The 11,365-nt window shown below is 46.4% G+C and overlaps 1 pseudogene; it reads left to right on the top strand.

Annotated features, from left to right (window-relative positions):
• Positions 1 to 6,621: 6,621 nt before the first annotated feature.
• Positions 6,622 to 11,365, top strand: part of LOC116566610 — a 34,847-nt pseudogene continuing 30,103 nt past the window's right edge.

The raw sequence follows: 11,365 nt of genomic DNA, 5'->3' as shown, positions 1-11,365 counted from the left end.
ATTCCTGCCCAAAAAAAAAAAAAAAAAAAAAAAAAACCTCATGTAACTTAGATTAATATTTAGAATGCACTGGGATTTTTGGTTTATTAGAAGCAGGAGAGGGGCCATGGGTGGTGGCTCATGCTTGTAATTCCAACACTTTGGGAGGCCGAGGCAGGCGGATCACTTGAGGTCATGAGTGCAAGACCAGCCTGGCCAATGTGGTGAAACACTGTCTCTACTAAAAATATAAAAATTAGCTGGCTGTAGTGATGCACATCTGTAATCCCAGCTACTTGGGAGGCTGAGGCACAAGAATTACTTGAGCCTGGAACGTGGAGATTGCAGTGAGCCGAGATCGCACTGGCTAGTGAACAACATTGTAGGCCAAGAGTAAAGTTTAACCGAAAAGACAGACCATGGTTTGTCCCTGAGGCTAGAACACCTGCAAATGCAGAAGGAACGATGGGCAAGGATTTAAGAGGAAAGGGCTCTGTGTCTGACCTTGTCTTGATTTTGTGCCTGAGTCGTATGTTGTCTTTTGTTTTATTCCGTGAGAAACAAAGATGAAAGAATTTTAAGTGGCAGCGGGACGTGGTCAGGTATTGTTTTCAAAACAGCCATCACCCAGGTGGCAGTGTGAAAGGTGGACTGGAGAAGATCTTGGAATCAAGAAGATTGGTTAAAAATCCAGCTGCAGGCAGGGAAGGGACGGATGAAGAGTCATTTAGCAGCCAGAACTCAAGGCTTTGATCTCCAATTATCCAGCCTGGGCAATAAAAGCGGAACTCTGTCTCAAATAAATAAATAAATAAAATACGTTTTTAAAAAATAGCCTCAAAGAACCCAAAAGCAGCATCTGAAAACCACATCCTGGTCATGGTGCTGACAGCAGTCCAGAGAGTCCTGCAGCGAATCTGCCGTCCTCAAAGACAGGACACAGATCTCTCCTAAAGCTGCAGGTCCCAACCTCCCGGGCGATGAGGCTGAATTAGAGCCAGAGAAGAAGCCTTTGTCTCTGTCTTCTCCCAAGAGATGGAAAGAAAAAGCTGGAATTGCAATTTGCTGGATAGCCTAGACCGAACTATAGCCCCTGCGCCATCCTAAGTCTCTAAAGGAAAGGCTTTAATGGAAATAGAAGCCCCTGAAACAATGACAAGGCTGTTTTAGAAAAATGGCAGAGAACACAGATCCTCTAAATCCAGTAACATTCCCTTCTAGCAATAACTGATGTCACCAAGCAATAATGGGAACAAGCAAAAGTACATAGGCTTCCAAATCAGACAGCCTGCCACCATTTAGTAGCTGTGTGACCTCAGGCCAGTTACCTAACCTCTCTGACACTCATTTTCTTCATCTGCAAAATGGTGATAATTACATATACTTTTAAGAAATGGTATAAAGGTTAAACGAAATATTATATGTAAATACACGACGCCTACACAATAGCCTCCAATAAACAGTCACTACGATTGTTTGCCTGAAGGTTCTTCCTTGGCTTTGTGGTTCTAATAAATAAAGAAATGTTTCTTTGTCACATCTCGGCTCACCGCAACCTCCGTCTCCTGGATTCAGGCAATTCTCCTGCCTCTACCTCCTGAGTAGCTGGGATTACAGGCACACGCCACCATGCCCAGCTAATGTTTTGTATTTTTAGTAGAGACGGGGTTTCACCATGTTGACCAGGGTGGTCTCGATCTCTTGACCTCGTGATCCACCCGCCTCAGCCTCCCAAAGTGCTGGGATTACAGGCTTGAGCCACCGTGCCCGGCAGAAATGTTTTAAGACATTTTTTTCCCCCTTTTACCACCAAGTGAAGCAAAGCTGACTCTGCTTTCTTTTCAGCTCTACTTTTTTTTTTTTTTTTTTTTGAGTCAGTCTGGAATGCAGTGGCACCATCATGGCTCACTGCAGCCTTGACTTCCTGGGCTCAAGCAATCCTCGTGCCTCGGCCTCCCAAGTAGCTGGGACCACAGGCATCTGCCATGATGCCCTGCCAACTTTTGTCTTTTTTTGTAGACAGTTGCCTAGGCTCCCATCTCATCTCTTGATTTGAATCATGGCAAAAACAGAAACAAAAATCCTTGCATGCCAACTCATGGGTCCTGAATACAAAGAAATGAGGCCTCCATAGATGAAGCAATTAGAGTGAGGTTTTAAGAACATATCTCTGAGCCAGGCACAGTGGCACCACACCTGTAATCCCAGCACTTTGGGAGGCTGAGACATGAGGATCAGTTGAGCCTAGGAGTTGGAGAACAACCTGGGCAACATGGTAAGACCCTGTCTCATTAAAAAAATTTTTTAGCAGCTGGGCGTGGTGGCTCAAGCCTGTAATCCCAGCACTTTGCGAGGCCGAGTTGGGTTGATCACGAGGTCTGGAGATCAAGACCAAACTGGCCAATGTGGTAAAACCCCATCTCTACTAAAAATACAAAAATTAGCTGGGCATGGTGGCTCGTGCCTATAATCCCAGCTAACTGGGAGGCTGAGGTAGAACTGCTTGAACCAGGACCCGGAGGCAAAGGCTGCAGTGAACCAAGATGGTGCCACTGCACTCCAGGCTGGGCTACAGGGCGAGACTCCATCTCAAAAAAAAAAACCAAACAAACATTTTTTAATTAGCTAGGCATGGTGGCACTCTCCTGTGATCCCAGAACTTTAGGAGGCTCAGGAGAGAGGATCACTTGAGGACAGAAGTTTGAGACCAGCCTGGGCAACATAGCAAGACCCCATCTCTATGAAATAAAAACTGAATAAAATAAATAAATAATAAATAAAAACTGTATGTTCCAGGCTGGGTGCAGTGGCTCACGTCTGTAATCCCAGCACTCTGGGTGGCCCAGGTGGGTGGATCACTGGAGGCTAGGAGTTTGAGGCCAGCATGGCCAGCATGGTGAAACTCTGTCTCTACTATAAATACCAAAAAAATTAGCCAGGTGCATGCCTGTAGTCCCAACTACTCAAGAGGCTGAGGCAGGAGAATCACTTGAACCCAGGGAGGCAGGAGGAGGAGATTGCAGTGAGCCGACATGGCACCAGTGCACTCCAGCTTGGGCCACGGAGTGAGACTCGGTCTCAACAAAAATAAACCTTATGGGCCAGTCCTAGATTATGTGATGGAGACCGAAATGCTACGGTGATTCACAAGTGGAAAGATTTGATACGGGTCAGAGCAGTGACTCTCAAACTATCTGTGATAAAGGGTCACTTGTTTTGTTTTACTTTGTTTGGTTTGGTTTGATTTTGTTTTGTTTTCATTTCCACCCCTTCAGGAACCAAAAATCAGTCCTATTGCCCATGACTTTAACACAGCTCAAGCAGCAGGCAACTCATCGCGAGCTCAACAGCATCCAAAGGGGACCACACCCTGTCGAGACGAATTCCCTGATCTCGTGCTTGGATGTTGGGGGTAATGCTAGATTGCTAAAAAGCCTCTTAAGCTCATTTGCTTTCAATTTCTGTACTCATCTTCTCATAAACCATAACAAGCAGATTCTGAACTAGTTCTAAACCAGTAGGTCGCAAACAGCTCTGTGAGTTTGTCCTGATCTGGACGTAAAGGGTCGGATTCCGGTTCTTGGAGGGGCATCCGAGAAGGAGCAGCGGAAGATAAAGCCAGAACCTAGAGGCTGGAAGAAACCCTGCATGTACTTGGGATCATTATTTTTATCGCAGCTCAGTATAAATAAGTAGAATTTGGGGTGGGGAATAAGATATAGCAAGAACCTCTATGTCTCATAAAATGAGGGGAAAATTAACTCAGTAAGGATCCCCAAAACAACAAAGAGAACCTACAGAAGGGTGTTGCCAAACGATTGGCTTAGCAGCAGCAGCTGAGGAGTAGAACCCAGAAGTACGCTCTCATGGAAGAACAGTCAACGCTTCATGTTTGCACATCCATCTCAGGAATCCTCTTAGTCACCGAAGGAAAGGAGACAGGAGTGAGTCCAAGGTTTTGGTCGAACTCTGCCTGGCACGAACTCATGAGCTCAGGTTCAGGTCACACTGCCTGGGCTCAGATCCTGGCTCGTCCATTTCCTAGCTGTGCAGCCTCAGGCAAGTTGCTTGACCTCTCTTTGTTCCTGTTTCCTCAACCATAAAATGGGAGATGCCCTTCATCAAAGAGTAGCTGTGGGGACTGAAGGAGGTAACACATGTAAGTCCTTTAGAACAGAGCTTATTACATTGGAAGTGTTAGTTATTGTTATTAGTTTGAGACAGGGTCTTGCTCTGTCACCCAGGCTGGAGTGCAGTGGTACAGCCTAGCTAGACTTCCCAGTCTCAAGTGATCCTCCCAGCTCAGCCTCCTGAGTAGCTGGGACTACAGGCACACACCACCATGCCCAGCTAATCGTTTTTCATTTTTTGCAGAGACAGGGTCTTGTTATGTTGCCCAGGTTGATCTTTTTTTTTTTTTTTTGAGACAGAGTCTTGCTCTGTCATCTAGGTTGGAGTGCAATGGCACGATCTTGGCTCACTGCAACCTCCACCTCCCAGGTTCAAGCAATTCTCCTGTCTCAGCCTCCCAAGCAGTTGGAATTACAGGTGCCCACCACCATGCCCAGCTACTTTTTTGAACTTTTTGTAGAGACAGCGTTTTCCACGTTGGCCAAGCTGGTCTCAAACTCCTGATTTCAGGCAATCCACTCACCTCGACCTCCCTAAGTACCGGGATTACAGGTGTGAGCCCCCGTGCCCGGGCCCAGGTTGGTCTTGAATTCCTGGGTTCAAGTGATCGTCCAGTCTTGACCTCCCGAAGTGCTGTTATTACAGGTGTGAGCGCCCGCGCCCGCGCCCGGCCAGCTATTACTAGTACTGCTGCTACTGCTTCTATTTTTATTAGGTTTTTTTCTTCTTGCAGGTTCATTCCCAAGACCAATTTTAGTATTTAAGAAATCCTAGTCTAATTCAGCAACTCGGATGATGAATCCCTGTTATTCAGAAGCCCTAAACCTAAACAGAGCTTCTAGGAATTACTCTTTCTTTGGCCTCCTTCTCCCAGTTCGTTGCTACTCACATCCTTCAAAGCCCTGATCAAATCTCACCTCCTCTAGTTAATTAGAAATTGCGTTCAACAGCATGGAATAGAGGCCCATCTACTTGGCTAGGTGCAGGGTCTCACCCTTGTAAACCCAACACTTTGGGAGGTCGAGGTAAGAGGGCTGTCTGAAGCCAGGAGTTTGAGACCAGCCTGAGCAACAAAGCAAGACTCTTGTCTCTACAAACAAAAAGAAAAGAAAAGAAACCCATCTACTGTGGCAGGATGGAAAAGGAGGCACACTGTCACCACTTAGCAAGAAGTCAGGACGGAAAGACCAGGTCTGGGCCGGGTGTGGTGGCTCACACCTCTAATTCCAGTACTTTGGGAGGCCGAGGTGGGAGGATCGCTTGAGCCCAGGAGTTCAAGATCAACCCAAGCAACATAGTGAGACCCTGTCTCTACAAGAAGAAATTTAAAAATTAGCCAGGCATGGTGGCTCATACCTGTGGTCCCAGCTACTCAGAAGGCTGAGGTAGAGGGATTGCTTGAGCCTCGGAAGTCAAGGCTGCAGTGAGCTGTGATTGCACCACTGCACTCCAGCCTGGGTGACAGAACAAGACCCTGTCTCAAAAAAAGAAAGAAAGAAAAAGAAAGAAATATGTATATGCCTTATAAGGTTAATGTTATGAAGACTATGTGAAAAGAAAACCCAGGAGCAATGGGAAAATATGTTGGGTAAGAGCTTGATCCATGTGGTAACAGAAATCCCAGACCCTCAGTGTTCATATGGAATAGACTTGAAGGTCATGAGAATCGAAAAATGTCAAACAGGGGAATCCCAGGAATACGAACTGTTTATTTGGTAATAACATGGGAGATGGAGGTAAGATGAGAAGTGGGGACATATTTGGTTGTGGTTGTCTTTTCTGTTCTTCTCCTGGTTCTCTCTTCCCAGTAAAAGAGGGACATGTTTTTATAAGTGAATTAAACTACTTAGGGAAACTTACCAACCAATACAAGATTATCTTTGTTTTTTTTTATTTTTATTTATTTTTTGAGACAGAGTTTCACTCTTGTCACCCAGACTGGAGTGCAGTGGCGCAATCTCAGCTCACTGCAACCTCCACCTCCTGGGTTCAAGTGATTCTCCTGCCTCAGCCTTCCGAGTAACTGGGATTACAGGAGCCTACCACCACACCTGGCTAATTGTTATAGTTTTAGTGGAGATGGGGTTTTACCGTGTTGGCCAGGCTGGTCTCAAACTCCTGACCTCAGGCGATCCGCCCACTTCTGCCTCCTGAAGTGCTGGGATTACAGGCATGAGCCACCATGCCCGGCTAATTTTTATATTTTTTAGTAGAGACTGGGTTTCATCATGTTGGTCAGAACTCCTGGCCTCAGGTGATCCACCCGCCTTGGCCTCCCAAAGTGCTGTGATTACAGGTGTGAGCCACCGCTCCCAGCTGAGAAATTTATCTTTGTTCAGTTACTTAACAAACATCTGTCGGAGCCTGCTGAGTCCTAGGTGCTGTAATAAATCCTGGGAGTACACAGCAATCAAACAGACATGGTCTCGACCCACGTGCTACTTATCTGCCAGTCGGGGTGCAAGGGCAAGTCAATAAAGAAGTAAACAATCTGCCCTCCCGCTGCCCAAGATGCCGAAAAGAACGAAGGACTACGGGAAGAAGGTGGCTCCGGCCCCTGCTGTCGTGAAGAAGCAGGAAGCCAAGAAACTGCTGAATCCCCTATTTTAGAAAGGGCCTAAGAATTTTGGCATTGGACAGGACATCCAGCCCAAAGGGACCTCCCCTGCTTTCTAAAATGGCCCCGATGTTTCAGGTTGCAGTGGCAGAGAGCAACCCTCCACAAGAGGCTGAAAGTGGGCTGGGAGTGGTGGCTCATGCCTGTAATCCCAGCACTTTGGGAGGTCGAGGCAGGCAGATCACAACATCAGGAGTTCAAGACCAGCCTGGCCAATATGGTGAAACCCCATCCCTACTAAAAATACCAAAATTAGCCAGGCGTGTTGGCAGGCACCTGTAGTCCCAGCTACTCGGGAGTCTGAGGCAGAGAACTGCTTGAACCTAGAAGCCAGAGGTTGCAGGGAGCTGAGATTGCACCACTGCACTCCAGCCTGGGAGTCAGAAACTTCGTCTCAAAATTGAAAAAAAAAAAAAAAAAAAGAAAAGAGAGAGAGAGAGGCTGAAGGTGCCTCCTGCGATGAACCAGCTCACCCAGGCTCTGGACCGCCAAACAGCGATGCAGCTGCTTAAGCTGGCCCACAAGTACAGACCAGAGACAAAGCAAGAGAAGAAGTGGAGGCTGCTGGCTCTAGGCTGAGAAGAAAGTGGCTGGCAAAGGGGACGTCCCCACTAAGAGACCACCTGTCCTTCAAGTAGGAGTTAACATCGTCACCACCTTGGTAGAGAATAAAAAGGCTCAGTTGGCAATCACTGCACATGACGTGGATCCCCTAGAGCTGGCTGTCTTCCTGCCTGCCCTGTGTTGTAAAACAGGGTCCCTTACTGCACTATCAAGGGGAAGGCAGGCCGGGTGTGGTGGCTTACACCTGTAATCCCAGCACTTCGGGAGGCTGAGGCAGGCAGATCCCCTGAGGTTGGGAGTTTGAGACCAGCCTGACCAACATAGAAAAACTCCGTCTCTACCAAAAATACAAAATTAGCTGGGTGTGGTGGTGCATGCCTGGGATCCCAGCTACTTGGGAGGCTGAGGCAGGAGAATCGCTTGAACCCAGGAGGCAGAGGTTGCAGTGAGCTGAGATCATGCCACTGCACTCCAGCCTGGGCAGCAAGAGTGAAACTCCATCTCAAAAATAAAAAAGGAAAAGGAAAGACTGGGAAGTCTAGTCCACGGGGAGACATGCACCACTGTCGCCTTCACATGGGTTAACTAGGAAGTCAAAGTCGCTTTGACTAAGCTGGTGAAAGCTATCAGGACCAATTACAAAGACAGACGTGATGAGATCCACTGTCACTGGGGAGGCAGTGCCCTGGGTCCCAAGTCTGTGGCCCGCACTGCCAATCTCAGAAAGGGTCTATCGAGCAGAGATCTGAATCAGGGTGAACAGCAAGAAGACAGACTTGGGGAAGAGGGTTTGAGGCCATGCAAAGGGCCTGAGGCAAGAGTGCTTCGCTTGCTTAACTCGAGCAAGGCTGGCCTTAGAGTGAGGGTGGGTGGCAGGAGATGCAATCAGAGGTGGACCCTCTTAAGCCATTGTCCCCTTGATTGCCATTTGCCAGCTAAAGAACCTGCCACCAAACTGTGTTAAATGTACACTGCTGAGTTTTCAGTACATAAAAATAATTAAAATAATACAGATTTTCCTTCAAAAAAAAAAGATGTAAACAAATGTACTTCTCTAAAAGGCAGAATGAGAAGGCACTCATGAGAACTCCCAAGGAAAGAACACTGATGCTCTGGAGAACAGCAGGAGAAAAGGCGCAGGGCAGCAAGGACAGGCGTGCTCCGGGAATGTGATGAGGCCAGGTGGCTGGCAAATGGCAATCAAGGGGACAGTGGCTCACAGGGTCCACCTCTGACTGCATCTCCTACCACTTGCCCTCACTCTAAGGCCAGCCTTGCTCGACCTAAGCAAGTGAAGCACTCTCTTGCCTCAGGTCCTTCGCATGCCCTCAAACCCTCTTCCCCAAGTCTGTCTTCTCATCGTTCACGCTGATTCAGATCTCTGCTCAATAGCCCTTATCAGCAACCATCCCATCTAAAATCGCCCCTTCACAGGCAGGGCGCAGTGACTCGCGCCTGTAATCCCAGCATTTTGGGAGGCCGAGGTGGACAGATTACCTGAAATCAGGAGTTCAAGACCAGCCTGGCCAACAGGGTGACAACCTGTCTCTACTAAAAATACAAAAATTAGCCAGGCATGGTGACGCATCTCTGTAGCCCCAGCTACCCAGGAGGCTAAGACAGGAGAACCGCTGGAACCTGGGAGGCAGAAGCTGCAGTGAGCCAAGATCGCGCTACTGCACTTGAGGTCTAGGTGACAGAATGAGACTCCATCTCAAAACAATAAATAAAATAAAATAGCCCCTTCAGCCCCACTCTGTCCTCTAACTTGACTGCACCTGTTCCCCTTAACTATCTCTCTACTTATTGTCCTGTATATAAATAGACGCATTACCTCTCTCTAGAATGTAAATGCCTTAAAAGCAGGAACTTCATTTGCTCAATGATGTAGCCTCGGCACCCAGAAAAGTACCTGGAATGGAACAGGCTTTTAATCCTTATTCGTGGAATGAATAAATGCATTACTAGTGTAAGAGCAAGCCAGAAAGAACAGAAGATACACAGAACAGTAAAACTGCCACATCTTCTCTGGGTTCATGAGCCATCACAAATGGGTCACATCAAATTACTTGAGGATATGAAAAAAAATAGAAAACTTCAAAAGTGATGCCTTTCAATATAGGGGGAAAAAAAAACCCACCAGGCCAGGTGCACTGGTGCATGCCTATAATCCTAGTACTTTGGGAGGTTGAGGCAGGTGGATCACTTGAGCCCAGGAGTTTGAGACCAGCCTGGAAAACATAGTGAGACTTCCTCTCCAGAAACATTTGTTTTATTTAGCTGGGCATGGTGGTGCGTGCCTATAGTCCCAGCTACTAGAGAGGCTGAGGTGGAAGGATTGCTTGAGCCCAGGAGGTCGAGGCTGCAGTTAGCTGTGATGACGCCACTGCACTGCAGCCTGGGTGACAGGAGACCCTGTCTCAAAAAAAAAAGGAAGAGAAGAGAGGAGAGAAAAGAAAAAGAAATTGGGCACGGTGTCTCACACCTGTTATCCCACTACCTTGGGAGGCCAAGGCAGGTGGATCTCTCGAGGTCTAGAGTTCGAGACCAGCCTGGCCAACATGGTAAAACCCCACCTCTACTAAAAATGCAAAAATTAGCCAGGTGTGGTGACGCATCCCTGTTGTTCCAGCTACTCTGAAGGCTGAGGCATGAGAATCTCTTGAATCCGGGAGGTGGAGGTTCCAGTGAGCCGAGATCATGGCACTCCAGCCTGGGTGACAGAATGAGACTCCATCTCAAAAAAAAAAAAAAAGGAAAAAAAGAAAAAACACCCTGCTAAACTTGTAAATAATTTTTAATTGTACCCTAACAAAAGCTGAACATGGCAAAATAGATGCCAAGAGCTAAGGATTAATTATGCTTAATATATCACAAATCCCTCTCCTGTAAATTAAACAAATCCATTATAACAAAGCAAGAGATATTCAAGACTTAGAGAATAAATCCAAGAAGTCCATTTGTGTTAAACAAATGTACCAGAATAATCAGGAGAGATCAGTAATCTAATTACTTCTTTTACTAAAGAAGTAAAAGTAAATTTTCTTTCTTTTTTTTTTTTTAGATGATGTCTCACTCTGTCACCTAGGCTGGAATGCAGTGGTACAATCTTAGCTCATTGGAACCTCCGTCTCCTGGGTTCAAGTGGTTCTCCTGCCTCAGTCTCCCAAGTAGCTGGGACTACAGGCAACTGCCACCACACCCGGCTGATTTTTGTATCTTTAGTAGAAACGAGGTTTCTCCATGTTGATCAGGCTGGTCTCAAACTCCTCATCTCAAGTGATCTGCCTGCCTCAGCCTCCCAAAGTGCTGGGATTACAGGCAAGAGCCACCGCACCCAACCAATAAAAGTAAATTTCCTAAAATTAAAATCAAAATTTTCTCAGTGAAATCCTAGTATCATTATTAGGCTGCATAGGATTTTTCTCAGGAACACTCTTAAAAACGAGAACAAAAGAAAACAAACAGAAACCAAGTCTCTAAACATTCAGACATCCATTTCTTAAGTTGTCAAACAAAAACTTAAAAAAAAACAAAAAACAGAAAACATGTTCAAATAAAAAAATAAAAGTGATTTGACCTCAGAGCTAAGAAAAAGGTTACTAGTCCCACAACCACAGGCTCACATTTCTCAAAGGGGAATGGAGACCATTTTCAGAATTAGAAGGTGAAATAATCAGTAAAGACTAGTGACTACGGGCCAGGCATGATGGCTCACACCTGTAGTCCCAGCACCTTGGGAGGCTGAGGCAGGTGAATTGCTTGAGCTCAGGAGTTTGAGACCAGCCTGGGCAACAACATGGGGAAACATCATCTCTACCAAAAATACAAAAATTAGTCAGGTATGATGGCATGCCAGCGGTCAGAGCTACTTTGGAGGCTGAGATGGGAGGCTCACTTGAGCCCAAGAAGCTGAGATCTCGTCACTGTACTCCAGCCTGAGCGACGGAGTAAGACTCTGCCAAAAAAAAAAAACTAGTGAGTACATACAAATTTTATGTTTTAAAAATGAAAAAAAAAAAAAAAAAGAGAGAGAGAGAGAACAGAAAAAATCAATAAACACCAGTGACAGCT

Source organism: Sapajus apella, unplaced genomic scaffold (assembly GCF_009761245.1).
Source record: "Sapajus apella isolate SASKATOON/1434 unplaced genomic scaffold, GSC_monkey_1.0 scaffold43, whole genome shotgun sequence".
In the NCBI taxonomy this organism is placed as follows: Eukaryota; Metazoa; Chordata; class Mammalia; order Primates; family Cebidae; genus Sapajus; species Sapajus apella.
Note: the sequence above shows the minus strand (reverse complement) of the source record. Positions and strands in the feature narration are given on the sequence as shown.